The sequence below is a fragment of the Strongylocentrotus purpuratus genome, unplaced genomic scaffold (genome assembly GCF_000002235.5).
Source record: "Strongylocentrotus purpuratus isolate Spur 01 unplaced genomic scaffold, Spur_5.0 spur5_scaffold_1, whole genome shotgun sequence".
Classification (NCBI taxonomy): Eukaryota; Metazoa; Echinodermata; class Echinoidea; order Camarodonta; family Strongylocentrotidae; genus Strongylocentrotus; species Strongylocentrotus purpuratus.
Window position 1 is genome coordinate 1,146,411 of NW_022145594.1, and position 16,490 is coordinate 1,162,900.

The 16,490-nt window shown below is 36.4% G+C and overlaps 1 protein-coding gene across 1 annotated transcript in view; it reads right to left on the minus strand.

Moving 5' to 3' along the window:
- Positions 1-16,429, minus strand: part of LOC591923 (ras and EF-hand domain-containing protein) — a 43,224-nt gene extending 26,795 nt beyond the window's left edge. The window contains exons 1-2 of the mRNA XM_030977405.1: positions 16,329-16,429; positions 8,767-8,883 (exon numbers count right to left, since the gene is read on the minus strand). The gene's annotated coding sequence lies outside the window, so the exon portion shown is untranslated. The remainder of the gene's footprint in view (positions 1-8,766; positions 8,884-16,328) is intronic.
- Positions 16,430-16,490: the final 61 nt, after the last annotated feature.

The window sequence follows — 16,490 nt, forward strand, 5'->3', positions numbered from 1 at the left end:
TCTGGCTATGATTATACATTTCAAATATGCTAATGTATAAAGTTTCCTTATTTTAGACAAATTATGTGGCTAACGGGATTGTTTTTCTCCACCCACTCTCATCGTACCTTAATGATTCCCTTTCTCTCTCTTTCTCTGTCTTTCGTAAATTATCTTCTGCATGCAACTAACGGTTCGTTGTCTTGACTGAACAACCTGTTGCAGTTCCTATCTGTCTCACTTTCAGTCGTAATACCATTCATTTACATTTACTCGTTATCAACTACGATCAACCATTGATCCATATTCACTCCATTACTGTCCACATTTCACTTGGATTATCTTCACTTTTCCTTTTTGCAGCCTTTGCAGGAGCTTTGAACATTTTTAATGTAGAGACCAGAGAGATCGGACTGAAATATGATAATCATTTTATTTGAATTGAAAACGGAAAGTGAAACATTGTTTTTCAACATCTTGACATATTTTTTGTTTAAAGACAATGGAATTTAACACTGGAAATTTTGAATTGGGGCGCCCCCCCCCCCCCCTCCAAAAAAAAAAAAAAAAAAACCCAGAAGTGGTACCAGGGTTAGTTAGTTGGGAGGCCCATGTCCTTTATAATTTTATTTTTAGGAATAGTTTTCTCTTTGTTATCAATTTGACATTGGCATACCGTTAATTTCACTGGGAAAACCACCCCTTCCCTTACACATCAATACTGCCATTACTTCTAGCAACAGTAATTCTATAATTCAAAACGTTTTCATTTTCTAAATCCTTCTAATATAAACAAATAACAAATATAATATTGTATACACTTTTGCAACCTATTACATGGTCCATTTAGAAACAGCACCAGGAAGAGGATAACAAGCCCCCCCCCCCTGTTTTCTTAAGCTAGGAAGTATCAAAACATGATTCTATTAAAATTAGCAGTTTGGATACAACAGGCAATAATGATTAGCAGTTTTCATATTCAGTGCATTTAGAGGGTTGTCTTTCAAACCTTCTTACATACAATACTTGAAGCAGCAATAATGTAATAATCTACAAAACTTCAAATACAGAAGTCCATAGACTGAGGTAAATGAATTTCAACATGTATAATTATAATTAAAATATCATTGATTGATTCAATCTTTGATATAGACTGATAAATCTTTATCACTCAAATTTCAAGGAAATTCTTTCTGCCCAGCACTCAGTTTCATCCTATAAGATGGTAGTTGACATTGTTAAAATGTCATTAATGTTTATTCATTGATGATTAGTTTAATTATTTGAAAGTTGACAAGATGATAAATTCATTAGCTTTTTTTAAATGTGGTATTCTACAAACATATAATACAAATAATAAATAAATAGTATGTAAATATTCAAGTTTAAACCCATCTCTACTGTCCTCTTTCATTATATGAGGGGGCATCTTTAAGACGTAGTCCCATGTAGATGTCTTCTGCATTCATTGATGAAGTTGTAGGCTAGTTTTCAGAAGAAAGGGCTGTGATGATAACCCAAGTCTGTTGAATGGAAAAATGAAATAAGATACAGTGTATAAGAAAATAAACAACAACTAATAACATACACCATGATACCTGCTCTGACAAAAAGAGGAAGGACTAATATTCACTTGGGGTTCTAGTGGGAAAACCTAAACTTTTTTTCCTACAAGACTATTTACTGACCACATGTTAGATTATTTCTGATGATCCCATTAAGACAATAGGCCTGATGGAGCTTGGATCAGACAAGTATGAAATAAGTAATACTGGTACATGTACAATGTACTTGTAATGTAAACTCGTGGTCATAAATGAATAGTACTCGGTTTACATAAAATGACCAAACAACTTGGAACAGAGAATGTACAGGAAATAATGCTATTGAAACATACGTTATGTAGACTTATATTTCATGTATATTGACATTTTAGTTTTAATCTAAATCACAATTGTGATATTCAGTCAAGTATTCTTTTACAAGTCAATGGACAATGAAAAATATAATTGTCAGATCTATAACTTTCTGCATGATAAATGTGTTCTACAATAGTTTATTGGGGGTACCTACATGGTATATTAGCACACTTGCTTGTATGAAGTGCAGTAGGCCCACATCTCTAGATATGATTCTGTCAATATCTGTTCTTTATTCCTCTCCTGGGTTTGTAATCAGCATGCTTTCATCATCCACTGTAGAGAAGCATCATCCTACATAAGAGAAAGCAATGTAGGTGATAATAATAGATACATATCAACCATAATTCATCGTATAAACAGACTTTCGTTAATCTTATGTTGTGTTCTTCTTCATCTTCATTGCTCAAGAAGTGAAAGGACCACTTACAAAAAAAAAGTAATGAGGGGTCCTGTGTATACCCTACATGTATGATCATTATCATTATTATGTAGTGCTTTGAATGTGCATTAGACATCGTTCTTCTACACACAGGACCTCCTGTAAATAAGGACAAATCCCTTTGTAAACAAAGAAAGGGAAGAACTAGAATAAAATATTCCCTCCACTATACACACTTGAAACATACACTTAGTTCCATTTCCTTTTTAGTGAATTAATAGGTGGTGGTTTAATATTTGTGTGCTAAATATCCTGAAAATTTTACCTGCATGGGACTTTCAGCTTCATCTTGAAAATAAAAGAAATGTTGTAATGTCTACTCATCATTTAACTCCTTCCAGCTCTTCATCAGTTTCCATCTGTTGGAACAAAAAGAAAACAAAATCAATACGACAATCAAGGCGTCCATTTCTCCTTAACAAAATAAAAATAGATCTAGCATAAAAGCTATTTTTCATGTCATGGTTGGCCTTAATTTTGATATAGTGTGGAAATCAACATTCCAATTTAATGGACCACAGTACAAAGTAAAATCAAATGGAAGATTTAACGTGTGCCTCAAAAAGTGCTTTATATGGCCTATAAATATAAAGTAGTCTTAAGTAGAATTGGTTTATTAAGACAAGAAGAAGTAGACTTCATAAGTAAACATAATTGTGGACAAGGGGTCTTCTCTTACACAAACAAATAGATTTATCAACATGAACTGCACAATTCAGAGAAAAAAAAATCTCTAATATATTAAAAGTAATAACAGGAGTCAGAAGCGTACGCAGGGGGGGGGGGGGTAAACCCCCCTACCTTCAGTTTTTTTTATGTGTATGTTTTTCTGGAAACCCCCCCCCCCCCTTTTTTTTTTTTTTTTTTTTTTTTTTTTTTTTTTAATACAAAAAAAATCCAAATGGATGACCTAACCCCCCTCCCCATGCTTATTTAGTGGCTGGCTGAGTCGTTGCGAAATTTTTGGTCCGATTTCAAAATGTTAACCCCCCCCCCCCCTCCCCCTTGAAAAAATCCTGCGTACGCCACTGATAGGGGTCTAGATCTAGATCTAGTAGTAAGGTCAAGGTCTAGACTCTAAATGATAACATGACAAGCATGCTGGACCCACACAAAATCTAATTATTACATAAACAAATCCTAGTGTTGATGTGTTTTTTTAATACTTTTTATTAATAAGTTCCAGGTTTACATCTAAATGAAATAGGATTTGGAGTTGTTTGATTATCAAGGGTCACAGATAATTTTGGTCTAGATCTAAATAAAGTTGACACGGATGCAACTGAGCGAACGGATGGCACTGATAAGTAAAGCCATCAGAGTCAACATCTACTAAAGATTTTAACAAGAATTAAACCACTTGGATTATCAAAAAAATCATGCTTCAGAGATTATTGTAAGATGTAACGTTAAATCTAGATTTAAATTAAATCGATGATTGGTGAATTAGATTCATGATGACGATCAAATCTGAAATAAAACTTGATTAGAAAGTTTGATCTTGATGCAGATGAGCACCGAAATTCCCCGGGGTGGGCCTGCCGGAACGGCCGGGCCCCTAACAGGAGTACTAGGGTGAAATGACGGCAAACTGCAGTCAAACTACTTCATGACGATGAAAATCAAAGTTCAATTTCAAGAGCAATAATTTCCTAGTCTTTTCCCCAAAAATCTGTTGAGAACGGTCTCACAATGTAACGAAATTACCGTAGATCACAAAGACTATTGCAGCTTTTTCAAAATTGATGACTAAATTCACTTAATCTACTCATATTTCAAACAATTACTCACCCATTCTCAATGAACTAAATCTTCTCAGTTTGTGCGAGTAGCCTGCGTCGTGCATAAATCTGCATAATTAAAGTGACGCAATGAGGTCAAATATATTATCCGGTTTCTTAAACGATACTATCGATAAAATACATATTCATGAGGCTCATATCCAATCAAAAAGCCGCCTCGGGTGCTTATTTTGTCTTCAAATGATCCAAAAGAGGCGGAGCCTAATCACATTCGTCTGCATGGTTTCCGCGCGTGCTGCTTTCCGTCTAGTAATTATATTTAAACGTCTTTGGATTCAACACACCGATTACTGATTACATTGCCAGGCATAGCACCAGGTGGAGGGAAATAAATCAAAACTTTTTTTTTTTTTTTTTTTGGTGTACCGTGTATAAACCGCACCCCCCGACTTTGAATTTTTTTCGGCGGCAAAAAGGTGCGGTTTATACACCGTTAATTACGGTATACATGTATTGACATAAAGTGTAACAGGCCCTCTCAAGTAATGTCATGACACTATATACCTCTAGTAAATTTGATGTTTTTTGTGTTCTTCGTAATTCCAGAATGAAAGGTAGACTGGTTGAATACTTTTAGATGTTTAGTATTTCACATTCTCAAGAAACAAATGGGAGAAATCAATTTTTACTCATACTCAAAAAATTACAAACATTATGAGTAATTTAGTTTTTAGCTGTATATTACATGTTTACAATCTGCTCATAAAAAGACAATATCACAGGTCTCATGCTTTTGAGTTGCCAGCTCAGGAACCTACATTATAAGATGACGGTCATTTTAGTTTGCAAATTTCATTTTTTTTTTTGGTGGTTATTTCTAGTGAACTGCACAAAATTCATTTTCACATGTGCAAAAAATAAAGTTTCCTCATGGATTTCAGATGGCCTCCTGGAACTGCAAAATTTGAACCATGCAGCAAAGAGGTTTCATATAGCAGGCAATAGTTTCCAGTTAATTGTACCTTTTCCCCTCATTCAGGTCTGAAACAAGATAATTAAGAATAGTTGATACATAGCAACCAAATAGGACTGTATAAACATGTGAATCACGATCTTCCTCCACACATTAAACTCTACATGTAGTCCAAGAGACCAACACAACTCAAGAGTTTATGTGTGCAAAGTGTCACGGTTCCAATATGATCTGATATTTGATATTTAATTCATTCTTTTACATGTTCATTAGTTTACTTTGAATTGTATTGTATCTGTTATGAAGATTGAATGTTATAATGAACAACAATTGTAAATATTTTTAATTTGAAGCAATACATAATAAAACAATAACAATTTTAAACAAATTGTCACTCTTGGTTCACACTGACTGGAATATGGTGGATTTAATAGAGCTATTAAAAAGAAAGTAATAACTGCTATTTCATCTCGACTTGAAGGATTTGGGTTGCAACCTCCAAAATATGCTCATCACAAATCTGTAATGGCACTTTAATAGAAAGTATGCCCCCTTTAATATTCAAAACAAAAACATACATATGCAGTAGGCTTGCGGGTGCACCATGTGAGAGAGAGGGAGGATTGTGGAGTCCTGAAAAGGACTCTCGGTAATCTTTCTTGAGGGTCTGTAGTCCTGAAATGGACTGTTGATGGTGCACCCGCATGCCTACTGTATATCTACATCACCATGCAAGCCGATACTTACAAGCAGCATCTAAAAACATATACAGTCAATCGCCAAACAGTTCATTTACAAGTGTTCTTGGATTTCATTAGGATATGTTTTGAAAGGATTACAACATCTAACTGTTTAGTCTGCTTCCATTCAAACTAACAGCCTTTTCACACACAGGTAAAATATCTAGAGATGATTAGTATAAACGTGTTTAACTCAACAGTTTTAGACATGTTTATAGAAAATTTTCCCTGTGTGAAACATCGTTTATACGATGTTGGGATAGATACGAAGTCGCAATTCATACGCCCCTAAAAGCAGGCTGCAGATACGAAGTTCGTATCTAGAGAGCTTGACATTTTGTGTGTAAAAGGTTATTCGTGTGTAAACGTATTTCAGACGTGTTTAAACTGGATGGAGCGTGCGCTTTGATTGATATGACATGACCTTCAATGCGCAATGGCACTACTGCGCATTTTACGAGCAGTAGTTAATCACGAAACGATTAACGATCGCACCGAAATTTCTGTGTGTGAATGATGTTGTATGTTCAGGTGATTAGTTTAAACACGTTTATACTAATCATGTTTATAGAATTTTAGCTGTGTGTGAAAAGGCTGTAATACTGATCTACTTTTCTGATTTGCTGCTTTCATTTTGAGCAACTTTTAACATATTGAAAGCTGATTTTAAAAAAAAATAGAATTCTAATGGGATAAGCACAGGGACAATCTCGGTCCAGCTAGTAAGGTTATTGAGTTCTGGGGTGAGGTGGAAAACAATTTGTGTGTGAGCGTTGTTGTTGTTATTATGCAAGTGTGGAAGAACACCAGAGAAACAATATTCCCTGAAAAGCATGGCTCTTCAAATGCCTTCATATTCTAAATATGACATGTAACAGCTAAAATGAGGATCTCATTTTTATGCCACATGTTTGTGTAGTCACATACGGTATATACATGTACATCTTTCTGTGACAGTGCTTGTTACTTTTACCAAGACTGCATGGGTCAAATTTCTTATAATTTTGTTGATTCCAGAACCTTGCAGTACACACTATATGCTACATGATCAACTTTGTCTGATTTCGTTCAAATTGCAATCACATGACCAGAACTCAACTTTATCTTTAAGGGTAGCTTCCCTTCAAAGGTTAGTCTCCTGACAGAGATAATCAGATTTACTGTCTGTAAAATCCCAATTATACAGACAGACATGCAAACATAGGTACAGTACAAAGAAAATATATATCACTGAATAATCTCAGTGATCTGACAATTTAATAATGGAAGTTCTGTATTAAAGCCATGTTATAATAGTCTGCAGGCAAAAACTCTAATCTCAATGCTTGTTTTTTTGTAAGAAGCCTCTTTCTTTATACCTTTAAAAGCTTATGAATGACAAGTAATTTTGAGTTTTGGTAAAGTGGATTGGTAAGAATATAGTACCGAAGCTGTGACATCATAAAAATCTACTTTTTGAATTTCTAAATGTTTTCTTCATTTTCCAGAAGAGCATAAAAAATGTCCAAATGTCGAAAACCAATTGAATATGTTAAGTATTGGCTGAGATATGACCATCTGAATAAATAGATGTCCTATAGGAACTCAGTGTTATATTGCTCTGGCTCGTAATGTAATGACAAGTAATTCTACTGTGGGTCACACTACTGGAGTGAATGATTTTATGGCAAAATGTTGTTTATCAATATAACAATATTGAGATTTATCATTTTGTATAAAGCCAATCATGAAGACTAGTATGATCCATCATAGACTGTGCACTTAAATTACAGAGAGTGCCGTCAGTAGCCTGGTTTTTGTTGTTGACAGTCTATCACATGTATAACAATAAGCTAGACTTCTCTTTTTAAAGGTCAACTATCTAATCCCCTGTTCATACAAGGCCCCATGTCTGACAGTTAAATGTGTACGTGGGTGCGTTTATCGTGTCTTGCCACTGATATGTACATATCGAACCCCATACGAACCGGAAATTAACCTGGGAAGGTCTGATTTGTATGTGGGGTTCAAAACAGCTTTGCATTTATCATGTCTCAGAAACGTGATTCTGGCTGTACATGTACTAGTCACATTTAAAACACACTTTTTTCAATGTTACAATATGCCCATATCTAAAGACTTCTGAAAAAGGCTTTGTCACTATGAACATGTCGAACAAAGAAAGCGGACAAAATATACAGTTCCTCAGGTAGACATAAGAACATACCTTCACTGCTATTATGTAAAAAGTTAATATGCATGTGAAACCTGTTTTACACATTTTTACATAATAGCAGTGAAGGAATGTTCCTTTGTCTACCTGAGGAACTGTATATTTTGTCCACTTTTTTTGTCAGTCATATTCATAGTGTGTGTTTATCACCTTAAAAATTTGCCTGAAAGACATTTGAAAATGCCGATTTTAGGCAAAAAATTTGTCAATAAACGCACCCTATGTAAGTCTGATATTCTTTTTTTTCTGGTATGAATGTCGACTGCCTCACATCATGTACATGTATAAAACATTTTATGTACCGGTATTAAACACAACAGATCTTTATAACAGCCTAAACAGGTGCAAATATTCAGGTACTTGTCGATTTACCTACTAGTCTTTCTTTTAAATTAAAATCAGATTTAGAGTTATATACATTGTACATGCTACCTATACATGCTATATACATGTATATTGCAATGATGAACATAATAATGAAGAATTCTGAAGCTTTTGATAAGCAAAAGCAAGAATGAGATATTCTGTTGCCAACAAAATAATATGATGATAAATGTACAACATTGTAGAATTTACACCTACATTTCTTTTTAGAAAACAATCATGAACACCATTTAGAGACACAGTCAAAACGCCAGTTAATTCCTACACACACACCTTTTACCACGATGTACAGCCATTAACCTGTTTGAGGAAAAAAAATTAGAATTTTTTTTACCTAGAACCATGTCAATCTCAAAAAATTAGAATTTTTTTTACCTAGAACCATGTCAATCTCTGTGTAGAAGTCTAGTTGAATGAAGAACGAGCAGGCTATCTTCATTAGCTTGCTATGGATGGAGGCCCGTATGTAAACACACTCTGTGAGATCAACAGCTGTGAGGGAAAACAGACGGTGTTTAATTACAAGGATTCATCAGGTGGAAGGATATTAGGGCCGGGGAGCCGTATCACAAATGTTTGCATTTGAAATGAAGGATAATAAGCGCTAGTCTTTGTACAGTGGCTATTGATACCAGCTTGTAATATCCTCCTTGGTATTACAAGTGTTTTTTAGGGAATTAAGGATGATGGCTATGGATTAAAATTGAATGAATCCTCAAAAAGATGGAATTTGAGATTAATGAGTCTCATCTGGCACCATGATGTACATGTAGTGCAAATCTGTCTGATGCATTGTATTAAATACTTGGAGAATAAACTGTGAATTTAGTGATTGGGGGGGGGGGGGGGGTCCAGGAATCTTCTTTTGTCAATTTCTCTCGAATTGTTCCACCCCTCGATGGGTAGGGGGAACGTGCCCCTTGCCTCCCGTGGCTACACCACTGTCTAGACTTTTTGGTTTAACATGCAAAGTGTTAAAGCATAAGATAAAACAGGATTAGAAAATGTCATAGTCATACAGGTACATTTCATTTACAGGTGTACACTGTATTAGTGTTTAAAGTGTACATTGGCAGGAACATTGTAAAGGAGTCCGGGAGTTGAAATACTGACACAGAAATTTAAGTAAGAGAGAGAGAGAGAGAGAGAGAGAGAGAGGGAGAGAGAGAGAGAGGGAGGGAGAAAGAGAGAGAGGGAGGGAGAAAGAGAGAGAGGGATGGAGAAAGAGAGAGAGGGGGAGAAAGAGAGAGAGAGTGAGAGAGAGGTGTGAGAAAGAAAGATATACAGTATATACAGATAGACAGAAAACAAAATGAGGAGAGTCAGAGAACCGAAAGAGAGAGACAGATAGAGAGGAAGAGAGACAGGAGAGAGAAAGAGAGTTGAGAGACAGACAGAGAAAAAGAAAAGGAGAGAGAGAGAAAGAAAGAGAGAGAGATTTTATTGTTCTGTTCCAAATTAATGACCAACAACAACATTTTGTGGCCTTGGGTTTTGTCAAAAGGTGAAAATCACTCTAATTAAAGATTCTATTCGATTCTATTCATAGAAGTGGTAAATACACATGTACACATTCTACAACGAATATGGGGATATCATAAATGGGAATTGAGTACATATAAATGCACAATGTATGGAGGCCTGCATGGTTTTAAAGCCTGTCATTACTAGTGTAAAGGAAGGATTAGACCACACTGCAAGGTCACTGGACAGGTGGTTATCTCATCAACTCAGCTCTCGAATAACACAAAGACTAAGATCGACTTTAAGTTGGACTTAACTTTGACAGGCTGTTCATGCCACTATTTGCTCTCACTATTTACTGGCACTGGTCTGTCAAGAGACGTACAGGTGTATAAATCATGGTAACAAATCTACACAATTTACATTTTTTGATAATTCATTAATGAAGATAAAAAATATTATCTAAAGATCATAGTTGAAAGACTATTGGTGACAGTAACCAGTGGCATGAATTACCGCACTGTTGACAACTACTCAAGTACGATTTCTCTTACTCGAATATTCGGCAAAACAATAAAAAATCCCAGGCCGACGGTTACCCGTGCCAGGGAGAGCAGCGGCCGCTGGCATGGTGTCGTCGGTAAAAATGTTTCCCAACTCAAGCACTGTCAAACTCACCACTCAGAATCTGGGACCAAATGTCCAGATTTCTGTTTGGATTATTCTGCCATCTTTGGTTTTTAAAACAGCATTGTTTACTGTTATTATTATTATTAAATCTGCGCCTTCAACTGCAACTCAAAGTAAAATTGCATGCGTTTTCGGCGACGGAGCTGGTATACTGGTGGTATGGTGGTGGCAAAAATTTGTTTAAAAAAAAATCAAATATTCAACAACAAAAAATTCAACAAAATTCAACAAAATTCAAAAAATTATAAAAAAAACATGGCGTCCGAATATTCGAGTATTCGCTTGTAAGCCTGGGAGTGTACTCGGGTACCTCATTACACTGTTGTGCACCGTCTTATGAATGGCCTGTCATAGTTACATGTACAGTGTACATGTACAGTGTAAGTCCAACTTTAAGTCAATCTTGGTCTTTGTGAAACATCCCCCAGGACACGTAATGTAAACTACAAAATAATTAAGGACTTGTAGGGCCATTAACAAAATAAACATGTTTAGCGTCCCCGCCCGCTCCTTTTTTGAGGGCTGCCTCCTATTTTTATTTTATTTTATTTTATTTATTTTTTTTTTTTTAATATTTTTAATTTTTAAAATATTTTTGTAAAGGAAAAAAAACATGAAAAACACTGCTAAAATGGATCTATTTCTGATTATAAAAAATATATAAAAAAATTTTGACGGCCATCTAGAAAAATAGCTTGACTATGAGGGAAAATGTACCGAGCGGCCATTTTGAGCGGCAATTTTGAAGGAAAAAAAAGGGCCTCCTCCTTCCTATTTTTCAAAAAAGCAGGACGCTAAACATGTTTTTATTTTATTTTGCCTAGTACAAAATATTCTGCATGGTGGGAAACTGAACATCTGGTTCATCTTATAATCCTACAACACAATATCCATAGAGAATACAGCATGATAAGATAGCAACATGTAAAGCGGACTAGCTTGTACGCATTATTTACATTACCAGAACCTCATTCACACTTGCACATGCACTTTCACTGCACCCACTTGATCAATTTTGCGTGTACAATTATATAATTTAAGAGTTTGCCGCTACTCTCTTGAGGCCGCAATCGATTTCAAGCTTACCGCTCATGATGGCCGTCTCCTGCGTTTTCTGTTATTTATCCACTTTCATTGAAAAATATTTGTGTTTGTATGCATTTATTTAATGTACTTAAAAATGTATAATTATGTAAAATGAAGACAAATTGTTACTTTATGTATGATTACCGGTATGTTCTATTTTGAAAACGCAGAAATAAAAACTAACTATGATGAATAATTTCTTTTGTGTAACTTTTTAACAAGTTTTCCCTATATTTACATGTAAAAAGGGGAGGAGGTGGAATTTACTTAACCATGACATGGTATAGGATACATTGTACATGTACAATGCAGGTCCCTCCCCTCCTCCCCCACCCCCAGCAGTAAAATTGTAACTGCATCCGGTAGCAGCAAAGAAATAATAGTAATAACATTATTTATAAAGCGCAACATATCCATCTCTAGAGATGCTCAAGGTGCATACAAATAATTTACATTAATATTGAACAAGTTAAAGAAATATTAAAAGTTAACTTACATGTACATTAGGTCACACAACTTCATGGTGGCATGGTACATGTACGTACAATGTGGCACAGTGTGATTATTCGCTTTGCATGTATTGTATAAAAAGAACATTGAAATTTGACAATATATATGCATTGAACATCAGGTGAGTTTTAAGCCCAGTTTTGAAAGTAGAAAGAGGGGAAAGAAGTATACGTAGTACTTTCTTTATAGATAGATAGATACTGTAGATAGATGTAGATAGAAACGGTTTATCAAACAGATCATCGCAGCCAATGGCTGAATTGCGATCCATTTCACAAAGATACAATGCAATTGCAATTGCAATTCAATTAAAACAAAATACGACATAAATTAAAAATCAAACATTTCATACAAATTCCTTGATAAAATTCAATTTTTTTTAAAGAAAGAGAAAGGGAGAGGTGTGGGAGAGGGAGAGTTAGAGCGATGAGAAAGAAAGAGAGAGAGAAAGAGAGAGGGAAGGGGGACGAAAGAGAGAGAGAGAGAGAGAGAGACGGGGAGAGAGAGAGAGAGACGGAGAGAGAGAGAGAGAGTCTCTTTATTATGTAAAATATTATATCATGTGTCTTGAGTGGTTTTGAATAAATGAGCTTAAATTTGAACTTGAGATGACGGGGGGGGGGGGGGGGGGGGGGGGGGGGGGGGGAGACAAAGGGAGTACTTATATTACAGATGAGGGGAGATGGCAAGAAATGTTCAGAAATGCAGAAAATCAAGATAAATACTATCAAAAGTCATTCACATAGTACAAACATGAACTGTGAAATTACAAAAATATAATTTAGATCTATGTTAGTATTACATTTTTATTAAGAAGATTTATAAAGTATGAAAGGGACCTGCACAGGAGGCATTTGGTTTTACAATGGTATTGTTTAAACTTTGATTGTGATCTTAGCGCAACGTAAGTTCAATGGCAAAGTCAATGCGTAATATTACGTCACACGATGGAGATTTTGACACGTCCTGCTTTAAACAGATAACGAACTTCACAACATAACTGATGCACACACGGCATTGCAGACACATTAAATAGAAAAATCAACGAACATCTCAGAATAAATTTCTAGTTTGTACCTTAAATATGACGAAAATGAGAATTGTTCAAACTTAAAAAATAGTTAAGTGAAACTTAAACTTAAGTGAAATACTTAAGTAAAATACTGAAGTGAAAAAATCATAACATAGAGGGTTTGACTGAAATATCATAATTTTGGTATAACAAAAAAAGGAAAATCGCAAGCTTGCTCCTCGCACAAATATCTTATTGCATTGAGTGAACAGAGAACAGCGATAGCCAATCTGAAGGGCCCATGTCGGCTAGGCTGGGTGCCAACTTACGAAAATGAGGCTGAGATCGGATGAAGGAGGGAGGACGTGTAAGAGCACACTTTTTTTTTGGGGGGGGGGGGGGGGGTCCCGAAAAAAAAATCGCAATGACTCAGCGGGGGGGTGGGGGGGGGGAGGGGGGGGGGGGGGTAAGAGGAAATTTGGAAATTGGAGATTTTGCTAAGGTCACCTTTTTTAGGTCGGTCGTGGGAATGATTTTTTTTTTATTTATTTATTTATTTTTTTTAATTTAAAAAAAAAAAAAAAAAAAAATCAAAGGGGGGGTTTTAGGTTTTTTTAGGGGGGTTTACATACACAAAATTACCAAAGGGGGGGGGGGGTTAACCCCCCAAACCCCCCCCCCCCCTGCGTACGCGCCTGGCTGCATTACTATCCTGGCTGTGTATTAAAAGCTGACGTGCTGTTGATTCTCAACATTTCAAACACCACTGTACAAAACTCAACTGATTTCACTCAAAATTGGTACATTAGTGACGATTGATGACACCTAAATAGCAGGAAAATATAATTTTTCAACTTTCTGATGTTAGAAAGAATAATTAAAAAATTCAAATTGTGAGTCCACTGTCAAACATGCTGATCATATCATATCAGCCGCATCGGCATCATTGTGTGCATCTGCGTGTTATGTGTATTGACTAAATTCATGTATTCAAATGCTGCCTATTAACACGTAGTGCAGTGCTAGAACTCCATACGCATTAGCATTGACTCGCCTCTCTTTGCTTTGCTCGAGTGATGTACATGTAAGCTAAAGTTCTTCTTGCCTCATTCAGATATAGATCTGTAGTGACTTGACCCTTAGAGAACTTTGCATTTGTAAATATTATTGTCTTGTCTTTATTGTGTGGCTTGAAGTCTAGCCTTTTATTCCATTGTCACTCATTTCTTTAGTGACACCTGTTACATTACTAGAGTGCCACACATACTTATTCTGGCAAGCACATTCCATACCCTATGGGTTGGGATGTGCAACCACCTAATGTACTGGTATAGCTTATACTGTACAGGCACATTACACTTGCTTTATTTGCCACACATATTTTCATCACTTCTCCTGAGCTGTTCATATAGAGCACACGTATTCTAGAGAGTCAATCTACAGCAAAGCTAATTCAGCTTCATCTTAATTCTTGTCCTATTTCTTTGCTTGTTTCTCTACTCGGTTCCGAGGCCTTATTACTTTATAGAGATTATAAGTTTCTTCTTCTTTACTTAATTCGCGAAGAAGCGTCATTACTTTGTACATCATGGTCTTACATAGACCGAAAGCTTCAGTCTCTATAATCGTCGGTTGTTCCACTGAGACTACGTCTGGCTCCACTAGACCTCCGGTTATAGAGACTGAACGACTGCCTATGCCAGCCTGTGTTGAACTTATTCCGCTAGATTTTAGCCGCTAGGCCCCTCCCACAAACTTGCCACGGCCGTATTGTTATGCCCCCAAAATCCCCCAAAATGTCATTTTACCTCGTTCATTTCCAATTTTAAATTAGGCCTAGGCTATAATACATCGGTTCCACTTACTAACTTTATTGATATAATCCGTTTAATGGTCCCTTTTAAGGAAATTATGGGTCAAAATCGACATCCATGTTGAAAATCTTGCAAGCCGTGTTAAACTCTCGCTGCCGTCAATCTCATCCCTTCTAGTCTACGCCGAAGGCAAAATGATTATGAAGGAAAAACTGCGCCATCTACATGTTCGTAATGGCGTTATCACAGTTTTTCCTTCATAATCATTTTGCCTTCGGCGTAGACTAGAAGGGATGAGATTGACGGCAGCGAGAGTTTAACACGGCTTGCAAGATTTTCAACATGGATGTCGATTTTGACCCATAATTTCCTTAAAAGGGACCATTAAACGGATTATATCAATAAAGTTAGTAAGTGGAACCGATGTATTATAGCCTAGGCCTAATTTAAAATTGGAAATGAACGAGGTAAAATGACATTTTGGGGGATTTTGGGGGCATAACAATACGGCCGTGGCAAGTTTGTGGGAGGGGCCTAGCGGCTAAAATCTAGCGGAATAAGTTCAACACAGGCTGGCATAGGCGATCGTTCTGTCTCTATAACCGGAGGTCTAGTGGAGCCAGACGTAGTCTCAGTGGAACAACCGACGATTATAGAGACTGAAGCTTTCGGTCTAGGTCTTACATAGATCTATTCTTTCTACGGGTGCTGTGCAATATTTGAACTACTACTTGTGATATAATATAGGTCTATGTTCCAAGTATCTGTACTCAACAGGTGTTTCTACGAGACAAGGTAGGAAAGAAATCTATTTCTATTTCTTTTATTTAGGTGATTAAATTCCCTAAAGATCTATAGTCTATGAATCGAACTTGACTAGATCTAGACCTACATCAAAATAAGCACGTGGGACACAATACAAAACTTTAATGTGAATCACTAGCTGCTTTAAACAATACACCAGTTTACAGTTGTGTGCGCCATTTTAAACAAGGCCAATGACCTAGAGGTCATGTATTTATGCGTAAATTAAGATTGCGCCCATGCAAATTATGATGATATCACTGCCTGCGCGCTGCGTTGTGCGCGCATATCATCATTTGCATGGGCGCAATCTTAATTTACGCATAAATACCACTGGTCATAGTTATTGGCCCCACTTCCGGGGCCAGTGACCCCGCTTCCGGGGCCAATGACCCGAGGTCAACTGTCTGCGCATGCGCACTGATACAACTGTAAACTGGTGTATTCCAACCTTACATAACATCTAAAACCAACAAACAGACAACCACTCATCACATACAAACTGCATTTTACACGATGAACCTGGCCTGGATTAGTCTATAAATTAATAGACCTACCTTAAATTGATTGCCATCACCATCGTCCACGATCCACCGACCTCCGGACAGAAGTTTGGAACAGCTGATCAACAACGCAATGATCAACAACAACCACGACCAGTTTTTCGAAACCGTACCGGTACGGTACCGTAAACCAGTGCAGTGTAAGTGGGGTGAGCT